This window comes from Morus notabilis, unplaced genomic scaffold (genome assembly GCF_000414095.1).
Source record: "Morus notabilis unplaced genomic scaffold, ASM41409v2 Scaffold1568, whole genome shotgun sequence".
Taxonomy (NCBI): domain Eukaryota; kingdom Viridiplantae; phylum Streptophyta; class Magnoliopsida; order Rosales; family Moraceae; genus Morus; species Morus notabilis.
This window is the reverse complement of record NW_010368046.1, coordinates 332,778-347,015: the sequence shown is the minus strand read 5'-3', so window position 1 is coordinate 347,015 and position 14,238 is coordinate 332,778. Positions and strand designations below refer to the sequence as shown.

General features: G+C 30.9%; 1 pseudogene; it reads right to left on the bottom strand.

Moving 5' to 3' along the window:
• Positions 1-7,213: 7,213 nt before the first annotated feature.
• On the bottom strand, positions 7,214-13,009 carry LOC21397012 (annotated as a pseudogene).
• Between the last annotated feature and the right edge of the window lie 1,229 nt (positions 13,010-14,238).

The following is a 14,238-nucleotide window of genomic DNA, read 5'->3' as shown; positions in this document are numbered from 1 at the left end:
AAAGAGTAAAAAAATTTGTTGTCTCATTTTTTTTTTTTTTTTTTTTTTTTTTTTTTTTTTTTTTTTTCCTTTTTTTGCTGAAAAATAATTACATACAATTAATATGCGTACTTAAATATTTGTATATATATAATAATGTCAATATATGCATGGTCAAACGTGTCATGCGTTTGTAATGTCCATGGATGTACGTGATTTAAATGAATACAACTTTAATATCTGGAACCTTTTAGCTTTTATGCAGAAGATAATAATAAATATTCGTGGGGATGTGTGCCTACGAATTCATGTTCACTTTTTTGTGACGTATTAAATTACGGAAAATAAGGTAGTGTTCATTTTATTAATTTAGGTTTGAAATTTTAATTTTATTATAATAAAAAATTCTTAAAAATAATAAAATTTAACTTTTTTACTATAATAAAAAATCTTCATATAAAATCACATATTAACTCAAATTAAAAAGTCAAATCAGTGAACTAAACGGGTCATAAATTGCGTAATAATTTTCAAACTACTAATTATAATATGCTGCGTAAGAGAGCAAGGCTTCGTTCATTTCACTGTTTCGAGTTTTGTTACAGTAATAAGCTCTAAAATATAGTCACGTTTAATTTTTTTAGTACAGTAAAAATCTCTCACATAAAGTCACATTTTAACTCGAATTAAAAACTCAAATTAGCGAACTAAATGGAATCTACATGTATGTTTGTTTTATAACTTAAATTATAAATTTGAATTGTGTATGTGAGAGAAATAAATTATATTTAAAATTTTAATTTAAATTTTTATGAGAGATCAAAACATTATACTAATAAAATTTAAATTGTAACTTAAGTTGTAAAAAGAATAAATATTACGCGGCTTTTAACAAAACTTAAGTAGGAAGTTTCTTTTTATATGATTAGGGAGAAAAAAAAAGTTCCTTTTTACACACGAATGGAAACTGGCCACCTACCAATCTTTTCTTTTCTTCTTCCTTTTTCATTTTATAGTTTAATAGATTAGGAGTAACAACCTTTATTTATTAGGATTATTATAATATGTTACATATCACGACTAAAAAAGTCCCTTAAACGACACATATTTAAATATATAGTTTTCTATAAAAATATCATCGAATATTAAAATGCGGCACAGAATATTTTGCCTTTTAGAAATCCATATCACAGATTATAGACGACGATTTATTCATAAATTTCTCTCGTAAATATTTGTTATTGGGAATATACTTTTAACAACGATCTCTTACAAGATCGTCCTTAAATTAATATAGAAAATTCAAAAAGAAAATTAAGCAAAATTTTTTCATGCCCATTTTTCAATATTATCTACACAAATTTTCAAATCTTCTCCCTCATTCTATTACTCTGAACATTCACTACTTATTCATTGTCCAGAAGATCAGACTTCTTCCCATGATTATCTTTCTCTATCCATCCATCTCTTTTTCTAGTTACCTCTCATCTCATACTCTAATTCAAAAAAGAAAAATAATGCAGATATAAATTTTTTTCAAGAGAAATTGATGAATGTGTATAAAAGATATTTGATGAAATATGATAATTAAAGGATTATAAATAGTTTATATTCAAGTACATTTATCGCTTTCAGAAACTGTCATTAAAATTGACACATTTAATCATAGTTTTCAGATGAGCTATTGTTAAAGGTGTCTATGCGCACATTTAATACCGGTGAAGAACTATAATGGTAAATCAGAAACATAAAAAAACTCTAAATTAGTTTGACGATATATTTTTCAACATCCAATTTGTTTACTAGTAACGTGCTAGTTAGTCAACAACTCGTGGAAAAATGGAATGAGTAGAAAAGGTCAATCTCTTACGGCAATATTATTTTAAAATAAAATATAAAAAGAAAAAATTAGTGACTTACCCTTTAAATGTAATTTTTACTTTTATTAATATCTTTTTATTAATACAAATTTTTTAATAAAGAGTATTAATCTAATATAAAAAGTAAAAATGTAAAATTCGTACATTTTATTTTAAGAGAGTATTTATCTTTTTTTTCTTTATGAGAAATGCGATCAATTAATGAGCGCCCGCATTTAAAATTAATTGGTCGGCAGCCCATGTGCCGACATCCTGCACTCAGGAATTACCTTTATTTTATTTTATATATAATTTTTCCTTCTCAAGCTATATATTAATATTTGTACTAGTGGAGCGCTAATGCAATCAGTTTTTATATAATTAATAACTTTTCTTTCCGTCAAAAAAGAAAATAAAACTTTTCATGTTTTTAACTTTTATTTTTGGAAAATGGTAATCACATTTGGGCTCCGTTTATTTCACCGATCTGAGTTTAAGTACAGTAAAAAACTCTTAAAAACAGTCACGTCTAATTTTTTTACTACAGTAAAAAGCTCTCACATAAAGTCATATATCAACTCGAATTAAAAACTCAAATCAACGAACTAAACAGACCCTTAATATTTAGGGGGTCTGGCTTATTAATAGTGTCAATTTTAGACTGTTAGATCATGTTAAAATTACACTAGATTAAAAAAGTATGAAGAACATACGATTTTTGAAACAGATCTGACGACTAAAAATATGAAATTATTGGTGGTTTATTTTTCACCTTTATGACTTCAATATCTGAACACTAATGTCAAACATTTATACATATTTTTTTTTCGAAATAAAACATGTTGAGCATATGAAAATTATGATATAAGACAATCATTTCGAAATAAAACATGTTGAGCATATAAAATATGAAAATTATATGCGCCTTAGGCCCCGTTTATTTTACTGATTCGAGTTTAGAATTCAAGTTTTGCTACAGTAAAAAGCTCTCACAAAGAATCACATTTAACTTTTTTGCTACAGTAAAAAGCTTTCACATAAAATCACATCTTAACCTGAATTAAAAACTTGAATCAACGAACTAAACGGGCCCTAAATACTTAATTTTTTTTTCTGTGTTGTACCTAAATTTTTACAAGTTAAGATGAACCCATCACGTCATCAAAACGGATGCTAAGAAATAAAAGCTTAAGCCTACTATTATTTGATGTCATTTAGCAGGCTTTAATGACTACCGGTAATTTAAGCATCCTTAAAAGTCCTTATACCTCAAAGAGTAAGTACATACTAGAGTTGGAAATTTTAGTCAAGATTTTAGGGGACGGTTGAGCTCATGGTTGAACAAAGATCGAACTATTGTCGACACATGCTAGCAAGACCATGTCCCTCGTTAACATGTTAGTCAAGTACAATTGTACTTCTCCTCATCAATATTTTAAGAAGAAACAATATTTTAGAGATATAGAATGCATAACTAGTTTATTAAGAAGAAATATGATATTCATGTGAGTATTATTAATTCAGTACTTAGGTAAATTTGGGAATTGGCTTAATTGTGTGTTATAAGTAGACCACTAGTGGTGTGTTTTCACTTAGATCTTCAAGTTTTCTTTGTGTTTTATTGAAATGCAATTTTCTAAAACCAACGAATTATTGCTCCTCACACGTCATGCAACTAGCTGCATAAAAGTAACCAACAAAATAATGCTGGTCGCCTTAATATGTGACCAACTTTATATATAAAACATGTTAATCGCATAAAAGCGACCGGCAAATTTGAATATATATATATATATATATATATATATATATATTGGACGTGTTGGTTGCTTATTTATTCAACCAAGAAAGTAAATGTCCGTATATATATATATATATCGGACGTGTTGGTTGCTTATTTATTCAACCAAGAAAGTAAATGTCCGGTTGCTTAAATATGAAAGTTCCACTATCCATAATAAACAAAAAACTGAAGAACATTGAAATTTTGACTTTTAACATAAATGGACCCACATTTAATGTTACAGAACGCTAAGAAGTCATAAATTAAATAGGTGACATTACTGATCCCTTGGTAAAAAAACGTCATTTGCAAAATTTGTTGTCTGATAAAGAACTTTTGATTTCATCTCGCACGACCAATGACGAGTAGAAAGATCGATTGTATAAAAAACTTGTTTTCGTTTGCAGTATCATAATGAAATAATCAGTCTGCTACTCGATTGTATAAAAAACTTGTTTCATTTTACAATATCAAACGAAATAATCATTCTTGTAGCGGACTCGCTTAAAGTTTGCTATATATTGTATTGCGTCAGTATCAATCTTCATGGTCCATGAAATATAGAATATCATCACAACGAATATCGGAATTTTTATATTTTCACCAAACGTACAAGTCTTTTATAAATAGGATATCACGAAACACGTAAAGGCTAAAGAATGTCTGATTACGCTACCTAGTTTGTCCACAATAATCAAATTAGCTCGACGCTATATTATATACCAATTATCGGACTTCGATTATTTTTTTAAGTATTAAATTCTTTTTAAAATTCTTTGGGTGTGTTTAGAACTCGTTCCAAACTGATTTTGTTTTTTGTATGAAAATGGAAATAAAAACGTTTTCAATCTCAGGCATAAATCAGTTTTAAAAATGTGTTTGGTAGTTTTATCAAAAAATTATTTTCAATATAAAAAAATCCATTAATGTCTCTCTCTCTACTCGAGAGAGGAGAAAACGGAGAAAAAAATAAAAAACGACTAAAAGTCGTTTTTCATTTATCTCTCATTTTACACTAAACTAAAAAATCATTTTCATTTTCCTTTTTTGTCTTTAATTGTGCCAAACGCCGTTTCTCTCCCGTTTTCATTTTTTTCTTGAAAAATGTGAAAAATACAAACAAAAATAACTCTAAACACATCCTTTAATTTGTGAAAAAAGAAACACTTACAAAGATAATTAGACTATAAAGGATTGTAGTAGAGTTCACATGTCAAACAGTGAATATCGAAGGTGACAAAGAGAATGACATAAAGAAAGATGCTAGTATTTCTCTTTAAATTTATGGTTGTACTCGTTATCAGTTATTCTACGTAGTTGTCTACAAAATGATGTGTTGCATCATGGTCGAGATTTCCGACCACTCCTCTAAATAAAGTCGTCGAGGGTTCCAAAAGTCAGGATTAAGCTTAGCCATCGAGAGGTATCGATTAAGGAAAGAACCTTGGATTGAGAAACTCTTATGCAGCTGAGTGATTGTGGTTGAGAAGTCTCAAAAGGGAAGATGTCTACATGGATAAGTCAACAAAATTCACAGGATCAGGACAGGATAATACTCATCACACATTCAAATTTAAATAGAAGATCAGATATGGATTATCCTCTACAACCATATGTTTAAATAATTAAATATAGAGATAAAGCTACAAAAATCCCTATATGGGGATGAAATACGAAGCGTATCTCGTAATAGAATTTAGAGATAAAAAATATAGTGTATAGGAGAACCTATAAATAAGGGTAAAACTCCTCATTTATTTTCTATGCACAATTTTCTACTCTTAAAGAGATCCCCTGTACTCTTGAGACTTAATGTATTCACAAGTGGACGTAGGCAACATTATTTTGCCGAACCACTATAAATTCATGTTTTCTCTTTATTTTTTGCATTTATTTTTGAGTCAATTCGTGAGAATCGTAACGTGAGCATTTCCGGAGAGATATATTACGAGTTGACGAATTTTCACCATCAACAATTGGTGCTAGAAAGATGGCTAAGAATCAAGAATTGAGGAATCCATCAATAATTGAATAATGGCTCCGAGAAGAACTCGCAGTATGACAGCAAACCAAAAAAAGTTAAGAAGGCCAAAACGCTGAGGTTGATGGGGGAAATCAACAAAATCACCCAAACGACAACCAATTGTAGTGGGGAAATCAGCCTAATCAAGGGGAAATCATTTTTGAAAACAGGGGCTCTCAAGCCCGTATTGATCATTTTTGGCAGTAAACGTTGGCGCCAGACAACATTTGCTGTCAACAGCATATTTGCGGCGACTAGTGAATTATTAGCGACAACATCATTTTCTTGTTAAACGATAAGTAATTGCGACGTTATTTTGTCGTAAATAATTAATTTAATTATTTACAATGACACTTGTCGTCGTAAATTAGGCAAATTGTAGTAGTGAAAAGAGCAGGCGAGGTGTGACTATTTCGAGAGAGAAGGAAAAACGTTGTTTTGAGGGTTTAAGAAAATGATAGTTTGGGAACTCTAATTGTTACTGAGATTTTTACACCCTTAATTGTTACTGAAACTGATAAGCGCCAGAAGCCGACCGCCAAAAAATGATCGTGTATTGATTGAAAACTCACTAAACACGCAGAAAGTTTGCTCAACTTCACTTTTACGTTTCCAGAAACAAAGTTTTGGTCCATACCAACCAAACTCTCTATTTTCAATTAATGTTCAATCCTACATTGTGTAATAATATTATTTTTATTTTACTAACATTGTTTTTTGCCTATTTTTCCTATTTTTAAATACTATTTTGGAATTGTCTTTAAGTTCAATATACGAACCAGTCAGGTACCTGTGATTTTTTTGTATGCTTATATAATACACCGTTTGCATAACACTCAGTTTAATTTAGTGTAACATTCAATAAATATAGTCCAATACATGTAAAATTAAGTGTTACACTTAAGCAAACTGAGCATTAGAAACATTTACAAACAATGTTATATGGACATATGAAAAAATTACATTTACTTAACTGTAAGGCTGTGAGACTTAACACTTTACCAATTATTATTTTTAATGATATTAATATATAATGACTTTGTCTTTACTTTAATATTAATGATAATAAAAAAACCGTAACTCATAAAAAATTAAATATAATTATTAAGGTCAAGAATATCATCACACAACCACATTGAGTCACATATATGGAATATTTACAATCTTCTGTCATATTTAAATTTTATGATCATCTTTTAGTTTGTCGTATATATGACTAATCTAAACAAATTATTTCATCAATTGACTGAGTCAAGTTGTCGAGGGTGCTCACTCAAGCCGGTAGGGAGTAAATGAATGTGAAAAGAGATAATATTATTTTGTTAATTATTTCTTCACATTTTTTCGATTATTTTCCATAAAAGTAGTACTAATATTACTTTATATAGAACTTTTAAAATCAAAATCGCTTTAAACATAACGTATCAATTTTCTTCAAAAAAAATATAGTAACAGTATAATATGAAATGGAGTAGGAATCTTTATAATTATATATTGTTAACTGTACTTTCTAGTACATCAAAAGTAAGAAAAAGTCGAATTAGAAGTATAATAAATAAATCCTTTATGTATATATTTTTTCACCATCATGTATCATACAAGAAAGATGCTATTGCTGAAGCTTTTTTGTTTTTTGTTTTTGTTTTTCCCTATAGATATAAATGAAGTTTGGAACAAACGAAGAAATAAATAAAGATACGTCTCCCTTTTTGCTTAATTATATTCAGTGTAATTGAACTATTAATTCAATAATGACTTTCTTCTTCATTTAGAAGGCAACGGCACCAAATTCCGATATTCGGCGAGAGCCCAAAGAGGGAAGATATTCCGATATGCTGCGTAATGCAACATACAGTTCCTCATAAAAACGCCCATAAGTTCCTGCCATCATAAAATTTTACCAAACGATCAATAAAGATTCACAATTCTAGAGTACATTTTTGAGACAAGACTAATTTTTATTTATATACTCACGAGATCTACACCAAAAATATTAGAATTTTTATGTGTACGGTACACTAAAACCATCATCAATTCTTTCAGAAATGTTGATTCATTTAACCATCTTTAATTTTCTTTTCTTATAGCTTATAAATTACTTTTAATTATTTTTTTTTCCCTTTTTATTGCACAAAGTTAGATTAGATTGGTACCTGTTGGGGAAAATCGCCATCTTCCAATTGAGAGTTGATCAGTAGTTTTGCAGCTCTGTGAATTGGAGTGGGGTCTCTCTCAGCCTATATTACATGTTACATAATGTGTATATATTAAAGAAACATGAGTATTAGAGGACCATGTATATATACAATTATTGATGATGAGGAATACGTACGTACGTCAATTAATCTTCTTACATATTTGTTGAAACAATTTACTAAATTACCTGTCTACCATGGATCAAACCCATCAATGCGTGAGCAGTCTGCACCAAATTTGAGTGATTTCCTTCGAAAGGTGTATACACCTGCTCGATCACCAAATCACCAGAAAAGTTAGAGTGACTTTTTGTGAGAATTTTCAGCTATAACAAAACTGAAATTGAAAAATTAAATCGGTGAAATGAACAAAGTCTAAGTACAAGCGAAAGAAAGCAATATTTGGCAACCTTATTTGTACAAGAAGTGTAGCTCTCTGCCCAACCGCCGTCCTCTCTCTGTGTTTCGAGCAAGAATTCAACGCCTCTACGGACAGCGTCACAGTTGTAGTAGTGCCTACCGGCAGCCTCCAAGCCAACAATAGCGAACCATGTGCCGTAGACGAAGCAAATTCCCCAATTTCCGTACCAAGATCCATCCGGCATTTGTATGTCTTCAAGGTAGTCAGCAGCATTGGTTATGAAATTATCAATCTCCTTTCTTCTATGTTCTGGATGTAACTTCCTAAACAAATTCAACGCTTGGATTGAGGAGGATGTGCACTCTATATACCTGCATATATATATATATATATATATGGACATCATCATTTGGATTCCAGTTGATATATATAGTTGATGAAAATGATTGGAGCTAATTAAAATAATTGAAAGGATACGCTTAAGAATTATTTTACTTACTCATATTCAATAACGAGGTCCTCCAAAAATTCTACAGGATTTAGCCACTACACAGGGCACTGGCTCCCAAGCAGACACACCTCCATTTGGACTCTATTTTTATGTTTACAGAGGAGATCGAAAAGTGCAGAGAAACCAAAAATACATAACTATCATAAGTGCAGAACTTCTCTGAATTGTTCAAAGTCAAACATAACTAGTTGAAACCAAAAATAAAAAATAAAAATCTATTTTTTTTTTCTCACCTGCAGAGAAAGTATAACATTAACAGAATCATACATGTGCTCTGCTATCATAGGCTCGCCGACAAGATCTGGTGACAACATTTGGAATAATAGGCAACACTGCAAAAACATTTACAACAAACACAAATGTCATTGAGACAAATATATGTAATGTCGTTTTTAAGTATTGATATGTGTTTATTACCTTTAGACCTTCTGCGGTAGAATCAGAGACTTGCCATCCATGATCTCGGTCGGAGAAAGTCCACGCTCCTTTAGAAATATGCCGAAAATGGTTTAAATGGTCCGGAGGATTCTCCCTAACTTGAGACAACTTTAGGAACTCGTGTGCCTTCTTCAGTACGGACGCAATTTCCTCATTTATGTTGCCAGCAAGTAGAGCTTGTACTGCAAGACTACAGTCCCATGATTGACTACCAAAACTCTGCACAGATTTGGAAAACATGTCCTCTGTGAGTTTATGAGTTTACTGAGTTGAAAAATATATTAGTTATAAAAATATAGTTTTATGAGTTCACTGACTTGCATAGTGATTCCATCTTCGGCTACCCATAAGTAATCTGCAACCCTTGGAATATGCTTCTTGAAAGCTTCTCCATTAGGATCTTCCGCCCAGCACGCAAGCATCATCAACGGCTACATGATGAGAAATTGAACATGAATTATAAATTATGCTTAAATAAAAATAATGGGTTATTCACAGTTTTGGTCCTAGAATTTTACTTACTTTCTCAACACATCCAATTGTGATATATCGACTATTCTGGTCCTCGTAATGAATATGTTCCATTGCTTTCTGAACTGCTCTCTCTCTTATCATGTTAAAGGGCCAAGTATTGATAACAGACTCGCCAATGTAGTACACACTGTCCCACAAGAGACGTTGTACTCTACCATGGGGATAGTAGTTATCAACCTTAGCGCAAACGTGGCGCATTTTGCTCCACTTGATTTGTTTGTAAGGTTCGTTGTAGATTTCTTCTCGCAATTGCATGATGAGAGGTGTGATTGGACCCACGAACTTTCTCCCATAAAAGTAAGACATTGGCATGAACGTCAATCGACAATAGCAGAACATTTTTGCTGCAATTTTCATTCAAAAATGTTTATATAACATTAATATGAGAGTTATTAACAACACTAACTAGGTATGTTATAAAGAAACATACAATTTTCAAAAATTTAAAAATGAACATATATTTAGATGATAATTATTATTACACGGATGAAGTGGTACTACTGAGGGGTAGAACCAAAACTCTGGTGGCATTGGGTTGCATCCATCCCACTCGTACACACCAAGAATCTGTAATTGATACAGAACATAAATCATTAAATTGTATCATTAGTCTTAATTCTCAATTTGTTAAATTCATAGTGAAGTTGTGTAGTTTACCACCACAATGATTTGATTTTTTTTTTTCGAATTAACATCCTGACTTGTATATTACTATCAGTAGTATTCGTTATCACTTAGGACTTTAGTTTTTTTTCATTTTATTTTGAACTTTGTTAATCAGTTTGTCACATAATGAAGATAACAATATGCACAAATTTATAGAAGTACCGCCATCCAAGTCTTTCCCCAAGAACCGGAGCCCTTTGCCCCGCCATTGTCAAGAATCCACTTGCGAGCTCTAGCGCAGGCGTTGTCAAGGCCACCGTCGGGGCCTTCCCCGAGAATGCGCATGGCGAGGTAGTTTAGCACCGTGCACATCATCATGCTCGGGCCCTCGATGTGCAATCCCCACCCTCCATCTTCATTTTGGTGACAGTACATGTACCACAACATTTCTCTCTTGTGATGCTCGTTTATCACATTGTCTAAAGTACCCGAGATATACAAGCAAAACACCTGCATATTTGCATTTAATTAAATTTGTTCACGTGAGAAAATTGATTAATTAAGACAATTGTTACATGAGTAATCCCTTGATTGAATTAAGGTCATTATAGTATTAAGTTGATTGAAAGTAGTTCGTACCATGGGAGGAATGTAGAACATAACGCCGGCATTTTCCGCTGGCCATTGGCCGTGTGGCGACTGCAGAGCCGACCAAAAGTTAATCGACCTCTTCATCGCAGCATCTGCTGCTTCGTATGTGATTTCCACACCGTCCTCAATTTTCAGTTTTGGAATTGTTTGTTTGAAGTTTTTCTCTCTTAACATCTGCATTTTGTCAATAATAATTTGAATATCCTTGATTTCTGTACCCAATACTTAAATAATTCCTTTTTTATAATTTCGTGGGAGGGTACATATCGTAAAGTAACTAATACATATATCAAATAATGAAGCATTCCTCAAATATTTGATTTTGGTGTGACATAGATAGAATATCATGAATAAGTTTTGCTTATTAACAAATCATTTGTACAAAAATGTTGATTAATTTAAATCATGTGAGCATATTCCACGTGTATGCTTAATATATGATATTATTCATTCGTTAAAGTCGATGTTTTTTGGACTGCCTATTTGCAAGTAATATATATTTAATTCTAAGGCTGCTTAGTCGTGGCCTACCAGCAGAAGCAATATCCTAATATAGTAATCCGCACACACACACACACACACAAATATATATATATATATATATATATATATGTATGGCTAAACTCACCTAATATAATATAGTGGCAGAAACAAGTAGAATTAAACTTGTACAAAAATAGTAAGTGGATATTTGAAGTTGGACAAATTAAACATATATCCACATTTCTACCCGTACGTAGCAGAGGCAAAGTAAAACATGTACCGAAACATGGAAGTAATACATATAATATATATAAATATATATACACACGCATATATGTCAATATGTGTGTTATTCACGTACCCACAAGTCCCTTCTGCTGCGTATATATATCTAAAAGTATTCGCAAAAGTCAGTTATAAGTATTGACTGTTGACAATAATTAATGAAGATTGATATTAGTACTAAATTTATGTCTTTGTGAGTTGGTGACAATCGCAAATTTGACTAAAATACCAACTTAATACACGAACACTAGTTAAGAGATCTGATAAAGCGTAGCCTAACAAATTTTCAATTAAAAGATTTTGTTTTTTCCTTTTTGTCCCTTGGCCCCTCCAAATGTCACGTCGTTAAGAAAATGGAAGTTACAGGGATGGAAAGGAATAAAATGACCATTTTCTTACCAAAACTAGCCTTGCCTAATGTTGTGATTAATACGTCTACAATTTTATTTTCGCTACTTCAAATTAGTTGACATACACAATTTTAAAATATAAAATTATTCACCCTTATAATAGCTTAAGTTTTTTATTGATATCATGAAAGGCCGTTGGAGCTCATAACATGTTTGACATTTAATACAGTTGCACTTGCTAATATAATTGTCAACTTGTTTGATATTTAATATGTTGCAGTTTTATGTCTTAATGGTTTAAGTTTATGAAGATATGATGAACTAATATATACATACATATATATATATTGGCATGGTTTTGATGATTACTTAAATATTTACTCATCAATTAATGTTATTTTGACCGTAAAATATTTAATCCGATAGTTATATTAAATTAGATAATTAACAAAAAAATAATAATAATTAATGAAACTGAATTTTTAATGACATATATATATATATATAAAGGTTTTTTCTTTCCTGTTGCTTACCCGATTGAACGTATACCTAATTAATTATGATGTGGTGTTTTATATGACTTGGTATCGCAAGCTAATCGACGACTTAACCTTAGAACTACACACACACATATATATACCTGAAGACGCCATATGTGGTCACTGCAGGGCTTGACCTTGTGACGGTTTCTGTAGAAATTCTGGCGAGCCTCCTCAACTTGTGCTTGCTCTTCCGGCGTTCCTGCGGTCGGATCGAACTCGAATATCTGTCTTCCCAAGAAGTTGTTTGTGCTGAATAAATATGGATCTTCCTCACCCGTTCCATACTTAATCTTCCACATTCTTCTTCAGCTATTTACAATCAAATTATCTATGTAATATTATTTTGTATTGGAACTTTTTTTCTAAGTAATGGTGATCATACGGTTGGAGCTCTTATAAAGATGGCTACTCTCCTTCCCTCTTAGAAGAAACAAGTCTTGTATGCTTCAGTTTATATAGGTAGATAGGAGGAGACTAATAGTTTATTTTTATTTATTTTTTTCTTGTTTCTTTTTGCCTTCTTAAAAGGGGAACCTTTTGTATTATTATTATGAGTACAAATGACTGTCCAGTGGATCCATTGATTGGTCATTTACTCGATGCTCTTTTCCATCTTCTATGAAAGCTACCACCACAAATACATATGTGTGTGTGTATTTATATATATATATATATATATATATGTATAAATACATAGGAATGCATGTCTATGTCTATAACATCTGCGTATATAAAAGCGACAATCCTCGTAGGTTTGACGCGTGGCGGCAATGCACATTTAAAGCAAAATTTGTGTTTTGTTAATATGGAAATGAAACATATAAGTCACATTCGATAAAATAATATTTCAGAGAAGTTTAAAGAAGATTTAAGTGAGAATATATATATTTAAAAGAAATTATTACGCAATGGGGATAAATTAGAAGAAAAATATTTTGGTGGTACGCATTTTCAAAAGAAGATATAATAGTATTATAGGAGAGAGAAAAAACATTATTGTAAGGATTCTCAGGAACAAAACAGGAAGAAAAAAAAAAAGCAAAAGAAAAAGAAAAATTATCGAACGACAAAAAAAAAAAAAAAAAAAGAAACGGGAACTTTTTTTTTTTCCTAAAATGTATCGGTCTCTATAAGATAATATTATGCTCCACTTTTTTTTTTTTTTTTTTTTTTTTTTTTTTTTTTTTTTTTTCTATTTCTTGTTCGATAATAAGTGTTTAGCTTACACTGAAAGGAAAAAAAAAAAACACTCTTTTCCTTATTAAAATAACTTAGAGCCTGATCATCTTTTGGAGTGTAACTTGAGTGTAGTTTTTGAGTTGAATTTGAGTTATAATTTGAGTTGAAGTTGTAACTTGAATAAAGTTGAGTAAAGTTGAATAAAGTTAAAACTTAAAAGAATATGAACTTGAATAAAATTAGAACTCGAGTTGTCTTTTTTGAGTTTTTTAGACAAAAGAACAGGCCCTTAATTGTTAAAAAAAACAATACTCACTAAAAGTGTGCATAATTTAATTCCCCTTTAAATTTTTTTGGGTGAAGAAATTCTATATAATACTATCTTTCTAATTCATGTAAAAAGATTCACATACGTGTATGAATATTTAAAACAAATTTATCGCTTATGCCAACATACTG